The sequence below is a fragment of the Engystomops pustulosus genome, chromosome 5, assembly GCF_040894005.1.
Source record: "Engystomops pustulosus chromosome 5, aEngPut4.maternal, whole genome shotgun sequence".
Taxonomy (NCBI): Eukaryota; Metazoa; Chordata; class Amphibia; order Anura; family Leptodactylidae; genus Engystomops; species Engystomops pustulosus.
This window is the reverse complement of record NC_092415.1, coordinates 47,141,886-47,166,567: the sequence shown is the minus strand read 5'-3', so window position 1 is coordinate 47,166,567 and position 24,682 is coordinate 47,141,886. Positions and strand designations below refer to the sequence as shown.

At 40.5% G+C, this 24,682-nt stretch overlaps 1 protein-coding gene across 17 annotated transcripts in view; it reads right to left on the bottom strand.

The window, feature by feature from the left end:
* Positions 1-24,682, bottom strand: part of FAM110B (family with sequence similarity 110 member B) — a 144,963-nt gene that overhangs the window by 71,305 nt on the left and 48,976 nt on the right. For 9 of the 17 annotated variants that reach the window (XM_072151857.1, XM_072151860.1, XM_072151858.1 and 6 more), the window contains one exon: positions 14,694-14,819. The gene's annotated coding sequence lies outside the window, so the exon portion shown is untranslated. The other 8 variants (XM_072151869.1, XM_072151865.1, XM_072151872.1 and 5 more) reach the window with 3 other exon arrangements.

Below are 24,682 nucleotides of genomic sequence, written 5' to 3'. Positions count from 1 at the left end.
ATGGTCTCGCCAAAAGCGGGGGCACACCGTGGTCTAATTTGCGACCAAAAATGTGAAAAAACCCCCCCTGCAACTACTTTCTGCACCAACTTGTAGATTGGGCAAAGTTTATCATAGTCGATCCTTTCCTGCGTTTAAGGCCGGGTGCCATGACTCACTATGGAGAGGGGAGGGGTGAGCAGTGCTCAAAGAAAGCACCCCAAGACTGTCAAGTCTGACACCTTGATGTTATAGTGGAGTATAACACTGTCTAGTCTAACAGTGCATGGTCTTACTTCTAGACTGATAAATTTGCCTCACGGTGTCCAATTTTAGGAACAGAAATAGAGAAAGACCTGTATTCCACAATATGGAATTTAAGGGGAGCTTGTTATAGAAAAAAAAAAAAAAAAAGAATAAATTATATCCCGAAACCCTGCGTTCTTCAGAGCCAACACAAAAAATGAGCAAGATTTCATTCTGCATGCAAACAGTAAGAGATCCATCAATCAACAATAGGTGGGCGGCAATAAGGCCTTAGGGGGCCACCCAACGGACACTTCTCCCAGTGACATGCACCTTTCTTAGAATTAGTGGGTTTTTTTCTGTGAAAGAACGAGTGAAAAATTCTCTCTTTCTATAGAAAGCCCTCGTCAAGCCCCTGGTCATGGTTTCTCAATTTTTAAAATGGGGAAAAAAAAAAAAAAAAAAAAAAAAAAAAAGGAAAACCTCTCTTAAAAACTGTTTAGGTGACTGCGGCCATCTGATAGATCAATTGCTGTAATACAGGTTTTCTAGTAGTCGTAATTTACAAAATGCCATTTGTACAGAATATAAAACACAATAGAAATAAACACAAAATGTATTAAGTCTACAATATACATTGTATCAGCATATAAAATCTAAGGATGCACATAATAAATGCCCCTATACAAGGTGCAGGATAAACAAGAAAACTAAACTGCATAAAAAGACAACCTGACGTTCTACATCATAAAGTTTGGAGTCTATTCAAGTATCTACGCAGAAAATAAAAGCCGTAGAATCCAAGTACCTCGTCTTTATCTTCGCCACGTAACGGAAGACAGTATTTACTTTAAAGAAGGTGAAACATCTTGTACGAACAGAAAAAAAAAGCAGGAAGAGCCGGTCACAGGCTCATGCCCACCGCTGTGACAGTCCCGGCACACAATATAAATCACATTAATAGCACAGCACATTACAGCAGATTACATGATCACCACCATTCATTTCATGCATGGCTGTATAGTACAGAGTGGATAGAGGGGGCACATGTACCCTCTTGTTTGACCTCAAGTATGATCCTCCAAGGGACAGGGATGTCTCTGGCTGCTGGGTCTCTCTTTATCCTTTGCTCCAAGCTCCTTCACCACTTACTGCGAGAACACAATGCCTCAGTGCCTCTAATGCAGCACACAAAGATTCCCAAGAAAACCTATGGAAGGAGGTGAGCAGCAACATGAGCAGCCAATGGGGAAGAGATCCATGGCAGAAAGGAGCACATGCTCACTGAGGCTCTGCTACTGTCACCAGCGCTTACAAGCCTCCTAATCTAATTATAGCCACTTGCTGGGACCGTACGACTCAAGCACAGCCCGGGAGCAAATTACATTTTAATAAGTAAAAACCTTTTTAGATAATATAAAGATTCCTGCCTGATATCAGGCACAGCCATTGGCATCGACTGGGTTATAAAACTATGTTGCCATGCAGCTTTTTCTTTTCCACCTTCCTGCTTAATCATGAAAAGCGTTTGTCACTTTAACCTATGTATGCATAATTCATTAACTCCGTGTGTGCACACATTACTAGCAGCAGGAGAGCCTGCACTTCTAAGCTCTGACCAGATGAAACGCGCTCATCGATAAAAAAAAAAGGTAGAATCGATTCACCAGGTTTATGATCGGGAGCGGGGCAGGATGAGTCACGGAGAATCAATAGGGACAAGTCTGTCATGACACAAGCCCTAATGAAGCTAAATTTTGGGCGACAGCTAGAGATGAGCTAATCTAACTTGATTTCCTTTGCTCAAGTTGTCAATTTTTTGGCGGATCGAAGTGGAGATCGAAATGGTCTGAACCGTAGTTGTTCCAATTGTCTTTGGAAACTGACGAATAACGCCGCCCCCATTCTTAAAAAAAAAAAAAAGGTCCGCCATCAAGTTTCATTAAAACAACGTCTTCCACCAGGAACAAGGATTGTAAACCAAGCACACTGAAATACTGGTGTGTGCCCGCTCAGGGCTGGATTTGCTCTTTTAACTTCTAATTATCTGGTTTTTATACAAATGAGCCTGCTGAGGGGCTCCGACCTACATTGGTTTTAATGGAGCCTCTCAGGATCATTTGCATAATTTTTAGGCGATGGTGAAGAAGGGAGAGGATGCTGCTGCAGCCAGTTGTCTCACAGGATTGTGAGGAGGAGTAGGGGGCATGGCCAATGTCAGAAACATTTCTCTGTAGACTTCTCATTTTAAAATTTCAGCCCAACACAAAATAGAAGTAACTCCCCTGCTAACTAGTAAAGGTCATTTTGTAAAATGAAATTACATAAATCTGTATTAATGGAAAATAATACGGATCAAAAAAGGAAAAATAACAAAAAAAACGTTCTGCCAAGGTTTAACCTGAGCTGCTGATAGTTTACAGTACTCGAGTGGGAATTATTTAGAGGGAAGGAGTACCTGTAAGGAAACGGTTTGGCATTAGAAAAAAAATTTCAGTATAAGCCGTTTAGAAGTGTCCCCCCTGCGGGAACCCCAGCTGTAATCTGTGTGGGAATCCGGCATCATGTGCTCAAGTCATCTGCAGGGGAAAGAAAACAAGGTATGGATCACATTGACAGCAATAGTGCAGTAAAGAAAGGTTGTGCTGCACTTAGAGAAGAAGTTTCTAAAACAGTCGGCCCCTCCCCCTCTTAAAGATTTACCGGTAATTATCCAATTAAAATAAATGAGAAAAAAAAAATATATCGCAAAATCTCTTTTAATACTGTAATAACGACTTCTAATATGCCAGGATTTAGTTATGGCGGTCAAATCCCCTCAGTTATGAGCCAAGCCTTCAGTGCAGATGTGAATGGTGCCCGATCTTTTGTAGATTCTACCATTTTGGACATGGAAAACAACATTTTCTGTATAGACACATCAGATTTTTTTGTTTTCCACTTCGTAGAGATGATTAAATACGAATGGGGTTGATTTTGCATAAAGTTTGATAGAATGGGGTGGAAAAAAAACAAAAACAAAAAAAAACCTAACAACAAGAAGATACATTTGCTTCAATCACTGAATTCTATGTAAACCAGAAGGCTTTACATTGGGACCCATTTACCTTGGCCAGGCGAATGTTATATCATGGGGTACATTGGACCCCTTGTTTGATAATAGACAAATCGTTCAGGTCATTTTGATCCTGGATAAAAGGAACTTTACTATAACAGATGTAGCGGAGGTTCTGGTCCTTGCTGGTCGCTGTATTCCTCAGTCACACGGATGGACGCAGCTTTGCATTATGTGTCAGTGGAATGCTGGTAGTGACAGCGGCATTATGGAGCGTCTAGCTAGAGGGGGGAAGGGCATGAAGATACAGAAAATATTCTGCTAGTTATACAGCATATAGAACTGCTGGCTCTGACACTGATCTAGAAGATGTAATCGGACTAGACTACTACTTGCCTCCAGTGGACAGATGGCACCGGAAGGTAAAGGAGCCATAAATGTCGCAAATTACCAAGTGACCTGGTAGAGATGGCTTTTACAGTACGAAAAGATGATTTTACACATCACATATAGCGGACAAATGACTCATTTATTATAGAATCCCAAGTCCCACAAATTCAGCATGCAAATTGTTGTAATAAACTAAGAGTTATAGATGAACGATATTTGCACCTTACATGGTGAGGTATGACAAATGTGTCCCATAATGTAGGAATAGGGGTGAACTGTATGTCCATGACATACCTGCTAGATACCCCCTCATACATACACCCCTCTAACTCCAGGTGTGCCCCATCATACAAGTACAGCGCAGATAGATGGCGGCTCCGGGTCTACCAGGTGACAGCTGGCTACACTTCAGTCATACAAAGAGAACATGTGGTGCTAACTCCAGGCAGTTCTAGGAAAGATCCTTAGGACGCATTAGACGTCAAACTCTTACTGGTAGAGGAAGAATAATTGATCATAATATAGACAGACATCATCTCCAGGAGTCATAAAATAGACCAATTCATTATTAATTCATTTACGCAAGCAAAATAAAGACAAAGACCGGTGATGTATAGTTGCCCACAACTGACTAAAAAGATGACAGAAAATAAGAGTTACTGTTTGAGAAATGGTGATCATTTTTACATATTGCTGCAGCTTTGGTAACCAATGCCATTCCTTTTGATCATATTATAGGTCATAATATTAGGCGTGCTATACCAGCAGAAGTACTGCAACATGTTCAGAATCCTTCAAGTGACATTAGAGCCAAATATATAGTCATTATCACAAGGCTTCTTTGTCAAGGACTTTAGGTTCATAGGACAATCTTGTACTTGGCACCAAATACACAGGTCATGCTCCAGGCTATATTACGTCCTTACAACTATCAAATATAGAGCAATCGCTGGTGAAGGTTAGTGCTGTAAGTAGGGAAGCTTTGAGGCAGGAATATGGTTCACTATGTGCCCATGTATAAACATAATTTTTTGTTAAATGAAGGTTAATACAGGTGACAAAGGAAACCTACCATTTAATTTGATGTGTTATGCACCAAACATACCTTGAGAATGCTGTAGCTACACTGATGCAAGCACACATCTTGTTTATTCCCTGTGCGGAGTTGTTTGGCTGAAAAAACTATTATAAAATTATAACAAAGCTCTACTGCTCCTTTGTCAGGCGCCGCTTTTCCACTCACATTAGTTATGCACTGCACCAGAGAATGATGTAGACAGTGTGTTATCCCTGAGAGGCAAAAGTAATCAATCAATCTCTGCACCATCCCCCAGCTGCTGTGTACAAGTGATCAAGCTCAGGTTGACTAGTTCTGTCTGCACAGTTCAGAAAGCTCTGTGTGTAATGCGTTTATGTAGGCATCCAGCTTTCCCAAGGTCCTGAATTTAATCATTGTTTTTTTTAAGCAAAATCACTCAGCTCAGAGAAAACAAGATATGCTTCTGCATCAGTTTAGCTACAGCATTCTCAAAGTATGTTTGCTTCATAATGCATCAAATCAAATGGTGGGTTTTCTTTAAGAACCCATCTTGTCCGTAACCCTTGGTCTGCCAGTATATGTGTATTGCTGAAGTACTGTTCACCGATTCCAGTGAAAGTTCTATGACAGCCAGCAAATTATATAGTGCTTCTTTTAAAGATGTTACATACATTCATACATACAGAATAGGGGATGGGTGCATTGACAGAATGTAGTGGACTGGGTAGTTTAAAAAGCCTGCACATGCACAGAGTTGCAGACAAATTACTTCTACTACCCTGTTTCCCCTAAAATAAGACATCCCCCGAAAATAAGACCTAGTACAATTTTGTTCAGACTTAGAAATATAAGCCCTCCCCTGAAAATAAGACCTAGCGGCCGCCATTGCTGCAGCTCCCCCTGTGCCATATATTAACATTAGTAAATCTTTTAGATGCTGCAGAAGGTTGTGACATGTGGAAGAATTCATGGGATAAAATCACTGGCTGTTGGGCTGCAAATGTGATACCAGCAGCCACCAGGATAAGAAGGGTCATTTATGGAAAGTGCTTTTACTAAACATGAGAGACTGGGGCCAATGATTCTAATAGTAATGGAGTCACAAGAAACACAGCAGGAAAATCAGATTTTGGAGAGTTATGAGGATGTTAGAGAAGTAGATTTTTTGTTCAACAATAAATGTAAATTCTTGTTCATGGAAAATAACACATCCCCTGAAAATAAGACCTAGTGCCTCTTTAGGGGCAAAAATTAATATAAGACACTGTCTTATTTTCGGGGAAACAGGGTACTTTTGTGGCCAATGATTGACCAAAGCTGGTCCCATAACCCCCTAAACTTCCAGCCTAGCCAGCAGTATGGCAGGAGATGAAGACCACAGTCAAGCTGGAACCATCTGCTGGTGCAGGACACTTTTATATGGTTTACTCAATCCCAGCCCCCATGGGATTTGGTAAACCCCATTAAGTAGCATCAACTTTTTAAGGATTTGGGAGGGGGGGGGGATTTATACTCTATGAAAAATCCTTTGAAGCAAACCTGTCATCAGAAATGTCATTTTTAGCCGGTGATGGGTTCCAGCAGCCTATGCAGATTTTAAAAATATATGTCAGAAGTTTTAATCATTTCAGTACCTTCTGAAACTTTATTTCACATTACCTGGCCCCTCCCAGCAGTGTGTGGTGCATTAAGAGACTGACACACAAGCAAACAGGATGCTGCAGCAGCCCTCTCCCCTGGTACTCACCACACACTGCTGGTAGGGAGCCGGGTAAAGTGAAAAGAAGTTTTTCTGGGGACAGGTTCACTTAAATAGCTCATGCGAGGATCATGTATAGCAGCAGAACTAGTCCTTGAAGTTGCCATTACATATCATCTTAGTACAAAGGTTGTATCCTCCCATATCGACCTCATGTCACATTTTTGATTAATCAAAAACAGACATATTGTGTTGTAAATCTGGGAGTACAATTAGACCTTAACCATTCTATGAGACCAGGAGACCTAAATGAATGTTCAATATTATATAAAATTATTACCCAAAATGTAGTTTTCTTTTACAACCAGGTATCAACAGAGCAATCTATCAAAGTAAGTTTGAATATGCACCGGCTCTAAAACACAAGACTTTGTAATATTCTTTAATGGGTCTAGTGGCAGAGGCTTGCAAGACGGTCTATAATCTTCTAGCAAGCATTACTATTTCATGCAACAAACTCTTTGTTCCTGCCGTCTCCTCCCCGCTCCTTCAGACATGGCTTTGTGCTTCCTTCGACCATTTTGCATATGAATACATGAACACGGAGTAAACAATCCATTCAGTTTGTTTTCTGAAGAATGACCTATGAACGAACAGGATGAGTCCCTTTATCCGTAGCTGTCGACAATCAAAATCCATAGACGTCGTTTCAAAGCGAGCAACTGCAATTACCAATAAATGTGCTCTACGCTTTAACGAGGCCCGACGCGACGTGCAGACCTCCAGCGAAACCAGATAAACCCAACACCACAGCTACACAATGAACCTTAACTTATTTTATCAGTCATACCATTCATTTTGGAAGAGAAATGTAGAGTGAAATGTAGTGAGTGTACAGAGAGACCCTCAAGTATCTTTCATATGAATACATCTCTAAACATCCCTGAAGACACAGAAATGTAATAAAAGACTACATACACCGGGTGTAAGCACTGGTTTTATGGTAGATATGTATACCTAATGCCTAATACCTAATGGATTGCTAAAGTGGGTCTCCACAATTCTGTCAAGGACAGTATTGCTTAACGTTTGCTTTAGTCCAGGGCCGGCAAACTGGGCATTTGCCCAGGGTTTCTGTCCTAATGGGCCCCCTGCATGTGCACCTTTATGGGCAGAGGATGTATTGCTCCTTTAATACCCCTTGGTTGAATGGGGGGGGACTGGCTGGCTATATCCTTGGGGGCCAGCTGGCTATATCCTTGGGGGCCAGGGGGCTGGCTGGCTATATCCTTGGGGGCCAGGGGGCTGGCTGGCTATATCCTTGGGAGACAGGGGGCTGGCTGGCTCTATACTTGGGGGAGGCCTTGACAAATGCATTTCCCACACCTTGGCTTATACTCGAGTCAATACATTTTCCCAGTGTAGATGCATAAATATAAAGTTTTTCCTACAGTCCCATATTACAGATTGCTTTACCATACTACTGTGTTATTATTGTGCAGTTTTATTTGGGGCCCCACTTTTAAGTACTACCAAGGGCCTCACACAAGTTATCATATACATGACCTCCATTACTGCAAAAAAAAAAAAAACTGCAGCAATTCTCAATCTTTGTCCTCAAGTACCAAGTTATCCTAACAGGTCACATACTTCGACGCTTACGACTAATCACAGTGTTACTGGTGGTCCCCAAACACGAAATCCTCAAATTGTGCACAGTTGATACTAAACATTTGGGCCCACACTGGGGAGTATGCACACGACCAAAAACTGTGGTGGCCTCTTCAACTCTTAAGTTGAGGTCACATCTATTTACAATAAAATAGCATTTTCACCTGCATAACATGTTATAATGTCATAAAGGCTGTCATGGTAGATCAGAAAGCATGTATATACAGAAGTACAGAAAGGAGGGTCCAACTGATTGAACATCCAATTATCACCAATTTATGCTCTATTCAATAATATGGAAGTTTAGGAAAATTGCTGAGCACAGCGCCCAACTCTGGCTTTCCCTTTCAAGCGAGTATCAAAGATACCAGAGCACTGTCCTCAGCAATTTACAACAACCCCATACAATTAAATGGAGTGCAGGGATGTACCATATGCCAAATCTCACAGGCCAACCATTAGCAAGAATAGGACCCATGTTCTCCAGATTCCAGAGGGTCTCATTCTCATGATAGGTTGGGTTCTAGAAGTCGGACCCTCTCAGATCAGCTTGTTATTCCCTTTCCTGTGTTGCCTGCAGATACTGGGAAATAAGCACACATGTTTTCCGCCTGCAAGGTGGACTTAAGTGGCAAAGTCTCAGTAAGGGAAGTTATTACTTCTTGACCCTTGCCTGCAGATAGGACTCTTAATACAACTAGCTCAGTTTTACTTAAAGGGATTCTCATTAGGTTTAAAAATATGGCTGCTTTCTTCCAAAAACAGCGCCACACCTGACCATGGTTAGTGTTGGTATTGCAACTCAGCTATATAGAGATGAATGGCACTTTGATGTAATACCACACAATACCTCAGGACAGGAGCAGGGATTGTAAAAAAGCAGGCATGTTTTCCAACCTCTGGACAACCCCTTTAATCTATAACACACAGCCTATAGATAGGGCTCTCTGCTCAGCTCCCCCTGCTCTATAAGATTATGCCTAATCACTACACTATGTACACTGCTCTGCTTATCCTGCTTTATACTAACCTGCTGGGTGATTTACAACATTCGTCAGATTCTCCATATAGGACAGCCTCTTCAGTACAAAATATTTTTTATGTTAACTTGTGAGTTTTTGAGTGAATACTGAATCCAGTAGCATGGAGCCAAAATGACATAATACAGAACACAAATTGGGCTAAAGATCAAGACGAAATGAAAGGTTTATATCGTCATAGCAACACACAGCATTGGGATTACGCACAAATACTTGGCCGGGGCTGCACAGCCAAAGAGAATTCACATCAACTGAGGTTACAGTTATACGAACGAGACAAAATGCTGACCAGTGGTTGGTATGGAGAAAGAACTAGCCCAGCAAAACCACAGAAGATTTCATTTTTACTGTGTACAAGAAAACATCATGCGAAGAGGAGATGTGGGACATTTCCCAACTGCTTACCTCGCACATGCACTGACCTACAGCATCCTGTTTGCTGACCATGAAAACAAATACTGCACTTTAACTTGGGGTCGGGTGTCCTTAAGTAGGGGACCGCCTGTAAAGACAGAGCTCTGCCTCTGCTCTGGTGAAGCTCTCTGGATGCTGTACTATAGTCCCAGACTGCAATGATCAGCTGTAAGGTGTCTGTAATGAAGCTTTATTCATAATCCTTGTTTACATTACCGCAAAAAATGTTGAAAATCCAATGGTCACCGGGAGAAAAAAAAAATTTTTGTCTGGAGCTATAAAATATACAATTCCGACTTGCATACAAATGCAACATAGGTTAAAACCTTAAGAACTCATCTTGTACGTAACCCGGGGACGGCCTGTATAGTAAAGTCCTTGATGAGAAGTTTCATATGTTTGAAACCGCAACAGAATGGATTGTCCCATTGCATCACAGATGGAAAAAATTTAACAGTAGTCACAAAGAAGGGAAAATATAAAAGATGTTCTTTTACTTATTACTGCTTAGACACATTTCTGGCTTTGGCTCAAAAACCACAGTGAAGTTTTCCAATTAAAAAAAAAAAAAAAACACACTATGTGGGAAACCAACTCAAGACAATGTCTTGTTCATACATTTTTTAGTAATGAAGATCAGAATCATCCAAATGCCTTACAGAAAGAGAGGGCACGGTCACGCGTCGTATTTAACACATGCGTCTAAAACAGCTGAAGAGAGATTTGCCCAAATAAACAGCTGTTAACACTTGAATTTACAAAATGCAAATGTGAACACCAATGTTAACACATGCATTAACATTGCGTAAACAAACGCATGCGTTAAACGTGACGTGTGACCGCACCCAGAGGGAAAACCATTAAATGACAAATTATACTCGATCTGCTCAGCTCTTCGTGCTCCGTTACATGAGGACTAAATAGAAGACACTTTTTAGGACTCATTACATCCTGCCTGCAGATAAAACACTAATAAATGTGGCCCAGTGACTTTTGTCGGACGACGTGTAAATGCATGTTCAAGCAATTTTCAGTGCAAATTGTCTGCGCCAATTTTGTGTTGCGGCAGCAACACAAAGGGACGTGTTGGTGCTTAGTCGGAGTTTGCGCCACATTTATTACCGACTTGTGCCACAATTCTGCAGAATGAACAAAGGGCAGCAAAAAAAAAAAAAAAAAAAAAAAAAAAAGGTTCATGCAGTGCAGGGGGCACCAGATTAATGTAGACCCTATACCAGTTTTGATGAATCTGGCACACTGCACACACACCACAGGCAAACTGTTCACAGTGTAGTTTGCATTCGTTTTGATAAATGTGGGCCACTGTGTACATTATGCGCAGCTTCCTCCTGCTCTATAACATTCTGCCTGCAGATAGGACATTGCTATAGTCTGCTCAGCTCTTTCTGCTCTATAACATGATCACTGAAAAAGGGACACTATATGGTCTGCTCTGTGTCTTATCTGAAGGCAGAATGTTATAGAGCAGGAGGAGCAATGTGCATTCTTCTTAGCTTTTCTAGCTCTATAATATGCTGTCTGCAGATGGGAGACAATGTACAATATGCCAAACGTCACATGCTTTATAATACGCTGCATGCCATCCTAATTTAATCCAGGTAATTATAAATTGATGCATGGATTTTCATGTAAATGCCGGATTGCTGCGATTCCTGGCTCTGTAGGGAATGGACAGTGTGCTGCTCTCAGTCCAAGTCTTTAGGTGATCCTACTGTACACTGTCAGCTCTGCAGAGATCTGTTGTCCATACAGATGCTGGTCACATCTATCTCAACTCTAATAGGCATTTAGAACATACAGGCAGTCCCTGGGTTACGTACAAGATAGGGCAGTGGTGGCGAACCTATGGCACGGGTGCCAGAGGTGGCACTCGGAGCCCTTTCTTTGGGCACTCAGGCCATCGCCCCAATTTCACTAAACAGGACCAAATCCACCATATCTTCCTGCAGTCCTAAACAACTTAAAGGATGCTGCTCTCAGTTCTATTTTAAAGTGACACATGTCTTTGGAAGTCATCCTGTTGGACCCACCATTCTTCCTGGAGAGAAGCTACAATGATGGTCTGAATTTGCCCACCTTCTTTCAACTGTATTGGTGGCCTTAGGAGAGCCAATACAATTGAATGATGTTGTAGAAAAGGTAGCAATAAGTTACTGCTTGAAATGCCATGGTGGCACTTCATGGTAAAAAAGTGGATTTTCGTTGTAGTTTGGGCACTCGGTCTCTGAAAGGTTCGCCATCACTGAGATAGGGTCTGTAGGTTTGTTCTTAAGTTGAATTTGTATGTAGGTCGGAACTGTATACTTTATAATTGTAACCCCAGCTAAAAAAATGTTTTGGTCTCTGTGACAATTGGATTTTAAAAATGTTGGATTTTCATAAGAACCAGGATTAACAATAAATCTTCATTACAGACACCTGTGATACCTGTTATAGCTGATTATTGTAGCCTAAGGATAAAGTACAATAAATTACCAAAATCTTGTGGTCCGTTTGTAACTAGGGGTCGTCTGTAAGTCGGGTGTTCTTAAGTAGGGGACCACCTGTATACCTTGTTTCAGGCATAAAAACCAGAGCTGGGAATACCACTTACATAAGCAGCGCTTCTTATGTGCAGCATAAGGGGTCAGATCTCAAGCTACAATATTCTGCATCTCAAATCAAGAAGGTCACAAGACTTCAGCCACCATTAGATGGTTCACAAAATAATGTCAGAGTTGAAAAGATTTTACCGGCATGATGAATGTACCTACTGGGAAAGCAAAGGGTCTGCTCTGTATGAGGCAACAATGTCACGTTACAAAAATAGAATAGAAATAAAACTGCAGGTTCTGCATTAAAAAAAATATATATATATATTATTATTATTATAACAAATAAACTCATTCATATCAAGAAACACAAATTTCAAAATCATATTAAATCTATGACAACTCTAGGAAATTATTATTTTTGACATTTATCAATTATACATCCATTATCACAATGAGTTATATAACAATAGGTCACAAAGCCTTTTATGCACAAGTCCGGACAGTCCATGCATTTATCAGGTGTTTGCATGAACAAGTATGAAGCATCTCTTCATATCACATCTGAATATATGATATTACAATGGTTTACCATGACACACACTTCAGCTGGGTGTTAAAGGATTTGCATGACAAACACAACATTTGAGGAATGTTTGACAGACCACTAAAACTTCTCAGCTGGAGTTCCTGCTGGGAGAGGAATTTGCTTCCATCAGATCTCCTTCATATTTAAAAACTGAGCCATTTGTATCTTCTCAAAAGGCAATTACATGGTGACTAAACATGCGGATCCTGTCACTTCCATGTCCATGCCCCCACAACTTCACTGATGAGTAAAAACAGAGTCACGGCCTGAAGGCACTACGGTATACAAATTCTGGAGAACTTTGCAAAGTTCAGGAATGTAGAAAAAAAAAAAGATTTAGAAAAAAGCTGAAGGGAAATAAAAGGCAATAACTTTCTATACAGTTTTTATTTTTTGATATCTCCATGGATCTCTAATCCACACAGAACACATTTCATCCGCCGTACAAGTGCAGAAGGAACATCTGGAGGTATAATAACTGTAGAATTTTATATCTGCTATCACTCAGCCTAAACAAATTGAAGGAATGTTAAACAGTAACAATAGGCCTTTTGTGACCTACCAGTACGAGATTATCCAAAACGGGGTAAATCATGTGAAATGCCTCCTCATAGTAAGCTGAACTCAAGGTTTCCCATGAGTAACAATCAACACTGCTGAAAAAGTAGGAGCTTGGTAATCCTAACTTAACCGAATCTCTTATCAGGAAATGGGAAGTGTAATTGGTGGAGTGGCTGCAGGCCTTCTAGTCGTGAAAGGAGTTTTAATACAACCTTTTGGTTCTGGGGAAAAGTTTTACTACATTGAAATGTGATTCTCCAGTGTTGTTCATATTTCTGTTATGGGCAAGCACATGCTTGTGTGTAAGGGGCCTAAGGCCCATTGCCCAAATACTGTACACAAGTGACAGTTCCTAATGATCATCTATTCTCACTAACAGTTGGGCGCTTGCCATTATAGATGGAAGTTCGTAAAAAATGGACTACCTGTAAAACCTGGGGTATACACAGTATCCGTTTATACTCCGTCACCTATTTGAGGAGGAAAATCTGCAGGTAGTGGGTAGGTGCTACAAATCGAACCAATAGTAAGATGTGATGTGTATATAAATTTATGGATGTGTACATACAGTGTGTGTATATTCTATGTGAATTTGCATATACTTTAAGTATTAGTGTATAGATGTGTATATAAATACAGAAATGTGTGCGTATAAATGTATGTACAAATATATAAAAGGGAGTATGAGTGTACAACTTTATGTGTGTATATAATATAAATGTGTGTATGAGTGCGTAAATGTGTGCGATTCTATAAAAGGTGTCTGTACAAATATGTATATATTTTTTAAGCAGTAGCCCCCCCCCTTCCCTTATGTTAAAATCCAGTATGTGGCCCAAGCTATGCCACTGTTGGAAAAGGTGTGACACTCAAACCCCCACTGATAAGCTTCAGAGGTGCAATGTACTGGTTGGAGCAACGATGACAACCCTTTCCAATGTGTAGAAGACCTTAAAAGTGTTTCTGCTGCCTCAACATCAATTTAATTTAAAAGGGGTTGAGCCTACAGTAACTGTAAACCACCCCTTCTCCTGGTATGGCTTGCCTACATCTCCACCTCTAATGACCGTAAAATCCTGACAGTCAATGGTTCAGATTTCTCCCATTAAACAATATAGGATTTAAGAAGATTAAGAGCAGAAAAGCAAAATTTAACAGCCAGCAGTGTCAGGGAGAGCCGCCGGAAAGTATCCGGGGGCTTAAATTGTAGGATCAGTGTGGGTCAGAGAACTGCACCTATCAGACTATTTATGCAAAAAAGATCAAACCCCTTTAATGGGGCTGTTGTAGAAAGCAGCCAAAGAACAAAATCCAAGGAAAATAATTACCAGTTACTCAGTGGCATACATATATTTTAGCACCTTCTGAATATATAGTTGCTTGAACAAAAAAAAAAAAAAAAAAAAAAAAACCACACAAGTAACATGCATAGGTAAACATAGAGACTTAAGGATCTACCTTGTGGTTGACTCCAATTTCTGCTGCTCAGAAGAGATCTTGTGATGGCATAATACTATCTTAGAAGGAGAAAGGCATTCATAAGGCAGACGCGTCTTCTGTGGGGTTTTTATTGTGCCGTCTGATCTGGAAAACAAATTAAAATATTCAGATTTCAAAAAAAAAAAAAAAAGTTGCCACAAATGAAAAAGTATATAATGCAAATACATTTTACAAAGCAGCCAAGAAGAAAAAAAAATGCCTAAATTTCTGCAAGGGCCAAACTTTCTAGAGATTCTGCAGTAATCATGGCTCTATAGAGATGGGCCTATGTACAGATCTCTCCAAATTAGATGAAGAAAAAGAACATGACATCACTCCATTAACCACTTAGTAAAGAGGGCTTATTGTATGTACTACACCTGCATCATCCATACAGATCAATAATCTCAGTGTAGGCTTCAAGTTGAGAAATGGATGACATTACTTATTCATTATTCAAGCCAAGTATCGTACTGTCACCACTATGTCAGGAACCTTAGAAAGTGAGCACACAGGAAGGGTGCAAAGTAGTCCTAGAATATACACAATATCACTCTGCACACCCAATGAAATTAACCCCTTTACTTTGCAGCCTTTTTTATTACGGTAAATTTTCGTTACCTAGCCCAAGCTATTAAAAAGAACTCCAATTGGCTGGCTTCTGAATAGGGTCATGTAAAATAGGACCTGGCATATTTAGATGAGATAGTCTTAGAATGCGTCAAATTTTAAAATCTATACATAGGTGGGGGTTCCACACTCAGACCACCAAATAAACCGATTTAGGTATAGAAAGAGGTAAAGGTCTCTTCATAGTGGCCAACCTTTGTGCTCCTGTACAGCTCCTCCCCCCCACTGATGTCACCTCACCAGGCTGTGACCTCTGTAAAGGAGCAGGAGAGAGGAGCTGTACATGATCACAGGTGGGGGCTGAGAGCTGAGGAGTCTGCATCACAGACAAGTCACACGTTTTTTTGAAATTCATCCAAACCAAAGCCCAACCCCTGGGACTACACAGTGGATTCTGTCAGGGTGCAAGGTAAGTTATAACACACAATTTTATTGTAATGAAAATGCTTAGAGAAAGCAGAAATGCATATTTGCAATACAGGTATAATGGGCTTCTGTAACCAGTCTTTAGTGAAAATGCGGTCCCTGGTGACAGGTTCCTTTTGAGGCAACAATAGTTCAATAGTTTTCTAAACGAGTATGATGATCACCTAACGGGCTCACCATATATCACCGCACCTTATCACATCAAAGTCATCTGATACAATATACAGCAGTTGCTTTTTTTGACACAACAATAACTGTAAATCCTCAGCAAAAATTGGCAAACGTTTGCAGGAAGTAGAGCGCAAGGAAAAAAAAAAAAAAAAAAAAAAAAAAAAAAAAAAAAAACACATATCACCCACCAAGAATTCATGAATATATTTGAGATGCTCAATTTACCCAGATGTGCATAAAAAGAAAATAAAACGGCAGGTCAAGCTAAATCAGATCACACAACCCACATTGGAAGTTAAACTTATTAGAGTTCAGCCAAGTGACAATTCTAATTTTATAATACATTTAAGTGACACAATCACCATTTGCATGCAGATTATGTCACATCATTGCTTTTAATTATGGAATTATGGCAAATCGGTTTGCATGGGCTCTGTTCGCAGTAAAGTAGCAAACAGTTACAACAGGCTGTAGGCACTTCATGTGCAGCCATATGGTACCTGCATGTAGCCTGAGGGAGGGCATTCTCCCCTAAAAGCAAAGCATACCCAAAAGTCAGACAGTACAAGTTAGGCTATGAGACACGGTCATGTATTTGACCTAGTACAACGGACTACAATTTAGAGACTAGTCTTACTCTACACCTTTTATTTGTTGGCTTAGTTCACATCAGAACAAATGTACCAAAGTTTTGGCACAAGGCCACATTTTTGTCACACATTGTGTCATCTCTAAGGATACGCTTTCCATACAAGGGCATCTACCAGCAGAATGAAGGATTGTAAACCATGCACACTGACCTACTGGTGTGTGCCTACTCTGGCAGGATCTGCTCTTCTTTTAGCTTCTTAGGACATTGTTTTTAAGAAATGAATGTTTTAAAAATTATGCAAATGAGCCTGAGGGGCTCCATGCACCATTGACATCTATGGAGCTTAGAGCTCTTCAGGTTCATTTGCATACTTTGATTTCACGAAAAAAAGGTTTTAAAAAGTATGCAAATGATCCTGAAGAGCTCCAAGCTCCATATATGTCAATGGTGCCTGGAGCCCCTCAGGCTCATTTGCATAATATTTAAAACATTCATTTCTTAAAAACAAATGTAGCTAAAAGAAGAACAGATTCTGCCAGACGGGCACACACCAGTAGGTCAGTGTACTTGGTTTACAATCCTTCATCCTGGTGATATATGTTCTTTGAATGTATTTGAGATGCACTAAAATTCTGGCGCATTATTTCTCAAAACCTTAACAAGTATCATAAAAGTATGGCTTAAAATGCGTAGATGGCATGGATTCATGGAAGGTATTTTTTTTTTGAGTAGAAGAGAGACGGCATGTACGAAGCCTTCTCCATTTACAATGGACATTAGATGGGTCTTGGGTTCTTTAAAAAGGTGTTTGCATCCAGATATGTCCTATCTAAACGAATTGTTCACCCCTTTCAAGTTGATGACTTCACTATAAAAGCATCTGAGAAATGCCACATCCCTGGACAGATACCGACATGAGAAAAGTAAAGTGATGTTAGATATTTGCAGAAGGAGGGCATTATGGGATGTGATGTGTGCCCTTTATATTACTTTTAACCAAAACTATTACACGATTCTGTGTCAGTCACTGAAATATATCAAAATTTATTAAACCTAAAATTTGACAAACATCTAAAGTTATTTACATTTTATTATAAGGAAAGTTTTACCATTTCAGTTCCACAAAAACATGTGTTTCATTTTTAGGACAGGCACCACTTCAAGTAACACTTACGACAAAACAGATGTGTATATACATTGAATTTCCCAGGATCACAGATTATTCTACCCTCAACTTATCACACGCAAGTCTGTAAGTGAGGAATTACATCTGATATTCCCATTGGCTTGACAGGGAAAAAAACAAAACAAAACCCTATCCAAAAATCAGATTCTGACTAATGCGGTCACATAAATAAACTGAGTACAGTCAGGTTCCCACAGAGAATGTAGACCGGACAGAAAACCCCTAGTAAAAACGTAAGCTTGATTTTACACGGACAATGCTTCAACAAGGTTTCTGCTTGCCATCAGTGAATGGAAACTGGCACGTGTACATCATTTAAAGACATCCTTATAGGCCAGAAACTTCTCTCATTTGAGCGTTTGTTTTTTTATTTAGTGGTCAGGCCGCGTTCGCTTGCAGGGAGTGTGTGCAAATGGTGTGAGGGGCCATCCCAAACACTTGTGATCGGTAACAAGCATTATGGGGGAGATTTATCAGAAGTGTCTGAGGTAAAAACTGTTCTAGTTACCAACCAGAGTCCAGCTGTAATTTTAAAAACAAATTGTTGGATAATGAAAGCTGAGCTCTGATTGGTTGCCACAAGCAACAGCTCTAATACTTCTGATAAGTCTCCCCCTAAGTGTTTTGCATTGTTTATATCCCAAAAAAAAAAAAAAAAAACGTGGAGCTGGTTCCTGACCACAAACGCTTCAAAGAAAGTGGATCTATTCTGACAATCCCCTCTCTTGCAGCATTTGTGTTGCGTTTCAAAACACAACACAAGTGCTGTTTGTGAACATAGCCTCATGGTGGCTGGGGCTCTGGTGAAGGCCGTCATGTTGGCACCAGTTAAAGGCACTGGAGGAGAAGTGTCTGAGCGCAACAGATCATCAAAATGAAGGGGATGATCCATAATTACTGCTGGGCTGGTATTACTACCATGATGCATTCAATATATATATATGCAACACCCTCGCCGATGCAAGGCAGAGCTGTGTTTGTGAATACCTCCCACCATGTAGCTTGCAGCCTGTGTAGGGTCTGACTAGCCCCACAGCATGTCACTACATAGTCCTTATAGATAAGACAGGGGAACACTGCAGTAGTAGAACCTGCCTGGTAAGGCAGGAGTTAATTGCTTTATGTGATGTAAAATGTGTCATCCAATCACAAGTATTATCCTAATCTCTTGTAAGCTGGGATGTAATTGGAGTAACCACCACATGACCATGAGCTGAGAAAAAGTGACGGTTGGAGATTTCCAACAGTTAGTTCAGTCAGAGAAGTGAGTCTGACAGGATTCAGTCAGAAAGACTAGCCAGTCAGACCAAGCAGTGAGTTAGACAGAGAGAGGGGAAAGGGGTATCATCCTACCTTCCAGGGTGATACCTGAAGCAGCCCAGGACAAGCTGAAGCATCCTTCTAGGACACAGCTATTTCCCAGCCTGCCATTGCATCCAGGCTGATGATCCCTCCTGTGGCTCCCTCCAACTGCATCTCAGCACTCCACCGTTCTGTTAAAGGCACGTTGCTGCGGTTCCAATAAAGAACTGTAAGTTGTTTTTGTTCAACCTCTGCCTCCGTCTGGTCCCTGCTGCTACGGCTGTCACCATCACGGGCACCCTGTCCACCACACAGAGACTCATACTCTAGACACCAAAGGGTTGCCCCAGGGAGAACCGCTATAGCAGCCTCTCCCTCATCATTTCTTGCCAACACCACCCTGCTGGAGACCTGCCAGGCTGTAGGACAGCCCTCCGATTCCCCCACTAGCGTGCTTAGGCCGCAACCGCCAGCCACTCAGGTACTGCGGGCCCCGGCTGACTCCAGGCCCCGAGAAAAGGCTAGGCCCCGGTGGGGGATGTTGCATATATCAAATCCGTTCCATTTGTTTAGAACTTTCTCTCTGCAGATTGCTATGCGCTATTCCTTGATCAGCTTCCACAAGATGCCACCTTTGTGACGGATTACTGTTACTGTACAACACCATACCAGGGCTGCTGGACCATGGCGCTCTTCTCTCAAGCGAGCAAGAGAAAGGTTTTAGCAATCAGTATAAAAATGTCAGGAAAGCTATTCTGTGCAAAGGAAATTGAGAAAACAAACTGGATATCGGGGGGAGGAATCAAGTTTACCTGCATTATAAAGAATTTTGAAAAACACCAGGCACATGTACTTATATTATATAAAACCTAGATACTGTAAATTTAGTTTAGAGAATCTTAAAAGGGGGCCAGGATTGTCAAGGGACAGCTTTTCCCCTCTTCTGAGTAAGAGCAGTATCAAGCTTCTGGTTATATAGTACAGCAGAGAGGAGGAGGCTGTGGAGCAGTTTGAACACAGATCTAAGAACAAAGCATTGTGGGGAGACTCCCCAGTGCTTTAAGCCTAGCTACTAATCTGGAATATAAAATATATATTTTTTAATAGTCCTGCTGCTACTAAAACACACAAATATATGGTTATACAGATCTCCAAGGCTGCTACCATACACTATGCACAGCTTTCAATGGCTGAAACTACTGGCTCACAAAATCTTATGCTAAATGACAGTCTAGTCCAGTGATGGCAAACCTTTTAGAGGCTGAGTGCCCAAACTACAACAAAGACCCGCTTATTTATCGCAAAGTGCCAACACAGAAATTTAATTTGTGATTTATACTCCCTTCTCTGTCCCAGTTTTCAATGATACCAGCACCCTGAGGACACCAATAAAGCAGAAAATAGTCTCAGGTAGAGCTGTCACTTTAAAATAGCTCTGTGCACAGCAAGTCCTGGGCTGTCTGGGACTGCAGGAATATACCTGGAGTCATCTCTGGTGATGGCCTGAGTGCCCACAGAAAGGGCTCTGAGTGCCACCTCTGGCACCAGTGCCATAGGTTCGCCATCACTGGTCTAGTCTGAACATTACATGTCTTACTTATGTCTCTCCTTAAATGGAATGCAAGCGAACAATTGCCTTTATTTTAGTAAAGCTTGTTGGAATCAAACTGGGTTTGATTTTACAAATGCTCATGTTGTATCTTCTTAGATGGTTCAGTTTTCCAGTCCCATGACTTTGGCTTCAGATGACTGAAGGTCACAGTAGGCAGTCATTGATTATTGGGTGGCCTCGTTAAGCTTTAACAAGACAGCACTGACCCAACCATCTGCACTTTTCAGGCACAGTGTGAACATAGCCGTGCTGAACAGTACTTCAGTTGTAGCCTGTAAACCAGTAACTTGGTCATTTCCAAACCACATGACAAGTCAGGATAGTAGTGCTTTGTACAGCCGCGTATTCCAACCACTGTAAATAATTGAAGACACAATTGTGAACCTTACAAATAATGTTAGCCATTCTTTCTTACTCAATTTGGCTTCTCAAAATATCATATGGCAGTGTCTGACTAAGCGCTATGTAATACTCACATGTTCAGCTTTATTATCGTAGCTGTGCCAAACTTAGTAAATCCTGCCAAGTCGCAAAATATAGTTTGTCCTCATCCCCCCCCCCCCCCACCAAAAAAAAAAAAAAATGTGTCAGTCTGTACAAAAAAGTACCTATTCCAAGAACCAATTGTGTCAATAAAGCTACTTAAGTGTCTTGCTTTGAGTCCCATCTGTGATCCTATTCTGGAATAGATTTTTATTATTATATATCTATATATATCATCTAAAGCAAGGAGCAAGTTCAGTGACTTATGCACACTGTACGATTATTATATCATTACACAGAGTTATTACCTGTATCATAAGCTTGAGCTACATATGGAATTCTGATAGTTGTTATAGAAAATATGTCCAGTCAAAGATTTCTAAAGATTTAACCAGGTTTCAAATTTTAGATCCCAAAAACATAACCTTGTGTTTAGCTTTAAAAAGTCATCTTGCACACACCTTTGCTCTATGGTTTGCTGCATTTGACCTGTGAGCCATACCACTTAGTCTGTCATCAATAATTAACAATTCTGGGAATTCTTTTTATGAAGTTACATGTAGGTTCTTTATGCATCTTGGACACTGTGGGGTAGATTTTTCTTAGTGACTGGTATTTATTTTCCATGGCCTCCTTCCTTCTAAAATCAACTTTTAAAATTACGCTTAAGAATCATAACCCCACCGTGCTGTAACTTTACAGGTCATTACAGTGCCCCCCCCCCCCCTGCTCACTCTGCACTTGCCCCTCCTCCTTCTTTAACCTCACACAGGGGGAGGGAGGAACTCAGAGCATGTCTTATTCTTTACTGCGTTTGCGGCTCTGTAATCACATAGAAATCTACAGGGCGACCCAAAAAAAAAAAAAAAAAACACAACAACAACAACTCTACATGCTAGGTAACAATCACTTGATTTCATTGTGTTGGCTTCAGTTTTTTTTTTTGCAGGCACTCAAATAAAGGGAAAAATACTGACCTACTTTGCGGAAAAATATTTCACCCAAGTCTGAGCCATATGGCTGCAAACAAGGGGGCTGCGATCCGGGTTTGTGACCATCTGTCAAGCGTCAATCAAGCACAATAAAAAAAATAAAGGTAGACCAGGCAGTCTGCTCATGCATGGGGCTGTGGAATCCATGATCATAAAAGCTAGAAGCACACAGTCCCATTTCAAGCTTGTGGTCATGAGGCCTTAAAATTAGTTTTCCAGTGTTTAATTGGAAAAAAAGGAGTACACAAGAAAAACTATATGAAATAAGGAGAAAAAAAAAAAAAACTAAAATACACTATAACCTCACATAGGTCATTCACATACCTTCTATAGACCAATCACTGGCCTCAGCAGTCACTCTGGTATTTGCAACAAGTGGCCACTGTGACCTGCAGTGGTCATAAGAACAAATGGGGGGTATTTATTAATGTGTCGCATGATCTGGCAGTGCAGACCTCAACACTAGTCTAATTGTGATTTTGAATCTGTTGCAGTATCAGACTGACCAGTTCTACTTCTAGACCCGCTTTTAGCAAGTCTAAACTGTGTGCCACAATCTGGCGCGCCCTACAACATTTTTGACACACTGAGTGATTTACATATGGCAACACCCCCTTGAGACCACACCCCATTTACCAGAAGAGTCAGAAAACGGCCAAAAATGGTCTATAAGCCTTGAATTGTATATTTTTATATGTATATATTTTTTTAAATTAATAAATACATTATTTACGGTACATTGAAAAAGTTATCAAGATATAAGCGTTTTAGAAGGACACAACTGTAAAGCTTTGCTTTTGAAAGTAAGAGGGTTAAAGTGGCAGTAGGGTGCACCATACAAAGCAAGATTACCTACAATATTCCTTTTACTAGAATTAGTCCCTTCTGTTCTTATCTGACCTTGCTGATGGTCATTTTGATGTTCTTGAGTTGAATTAGTGGAAGGAAATGTAAAGGTCAACTAAAAACATTACGACACAACCTTCTGTCAAATGTACCTGTAACCCGGAGGTTTTTAAGCCTTTCATATATAGCATAGAGTTGACCAAGGTCATAATCTATTTTCTATAAAGGATTTCAGTGTTCTTCAGGTTTCCCATGCTTAGAGCCAAAAAGCAGACTCATCCCAATGTAAACCTTTCATACATCCTTTACTTTTCCATGTATGTTGCAGACAGTGTTGGATTGTTAGATTGTTTAATCTATTTATTTGTTTTTCTAGTGGCAGTAACATGGCTTTTATAGATGGAGTTTAGATTTTCAGAGTGTTTGCCTAATGGATTAAATGAATGCCAGATGCACAGCAGGTCACGGGAAAGTAATATGAAACCATGTGAGCAGTTTTTCATTGGAAGCCCCTCATGAGAATTTTAGCGAGTGCCTATAAAATGTATGTGGAGTAGTCCTGCTGCAATTCATAGTCTTCATTTAGTTCCTGCACCTAAACTCCAGCTTATTATGTGTTAACTGGAGGCCTGGCGACCTCTGGGAAACGTCTGCTGGTTTCTTATACTAAGTGAGGTGATATAATAAATGTAAACTTGAAATTGAGCCGGGCCGTGCCGTCTTCTATGTTCCAGTTGAGTTGCATTTCTTCTCAGCTAGAAAAGTAGAAACAATTGTATCCAATATGTTCAGCTTTTCAGGCAGTTTTTAAAGCCAAAACTGAAGTTGATTGACACAAGAACCATTTGTTCTTTGGAGGTTCTCACCCTTTATGACCCACACCAGGTTTTAGCTCTAATGTAACAAACATCCCTATAAATGTGTTATGTAAAAAAAAAGTGCTCCTGACAGTCCCTTTCTGTGCAGTTTCCCACCCTCTCTCACCTCCACCCCTCGGCACTGTGCAGTTCAAGTCCAGCTACAATCCTGGAATATAAATGCATTTTTCACAGTCCTGCTGCTACGAACAGTTTACAAAAGGGTTTGGTTACATAGATCGCCAGGGCCAAACTGCTGGAACGCTCCCTTTAATAACTGACATCTCATTACCATCACAGGTAGGATTACAATGAAAGATTGCACCTCTATTATAGGAATCACCACTAACAATAAGTGATAGAAATAATTTAATCTTTCCCCCCTCCCTGCACAATGACCTCTGCACAGGTCACATAACATATTTAAACCTCCCCAGACTAAACTTCTCCAGACTATTGTGACTATGGCCCATGATGCCGCATTTTCATGGCCTTTTTCTCCTTATGAAATGTTTTGTTTTTTTTACTTTACTTATTTTTTCATTATTGGCGTAAATGTTGAGTCACAGTTTATAATATTCAGTAGATTATTTAGACTGCGGGCCATAGCACCAAATTAATCTAGTTGTAAGTGAGAAGAGAATGAGAGTCTACACAATGTCTGGCTAGCAGCTCCGCAAGATCAAAAGGCATAAAAGAGCAAGTATAGCTGTCAAACATTGGTTAAAGAGACATCATTACAGCTTCGGGTCACAAGGGCTGCCCGGGGACCAATCCCACAATAGGCAATAATAAAGAACATATAGGATTTATTTATTTTAGAAAATTTGCAATAGTTACGAGTTTTATCTATAGTATGGCATTCAACATA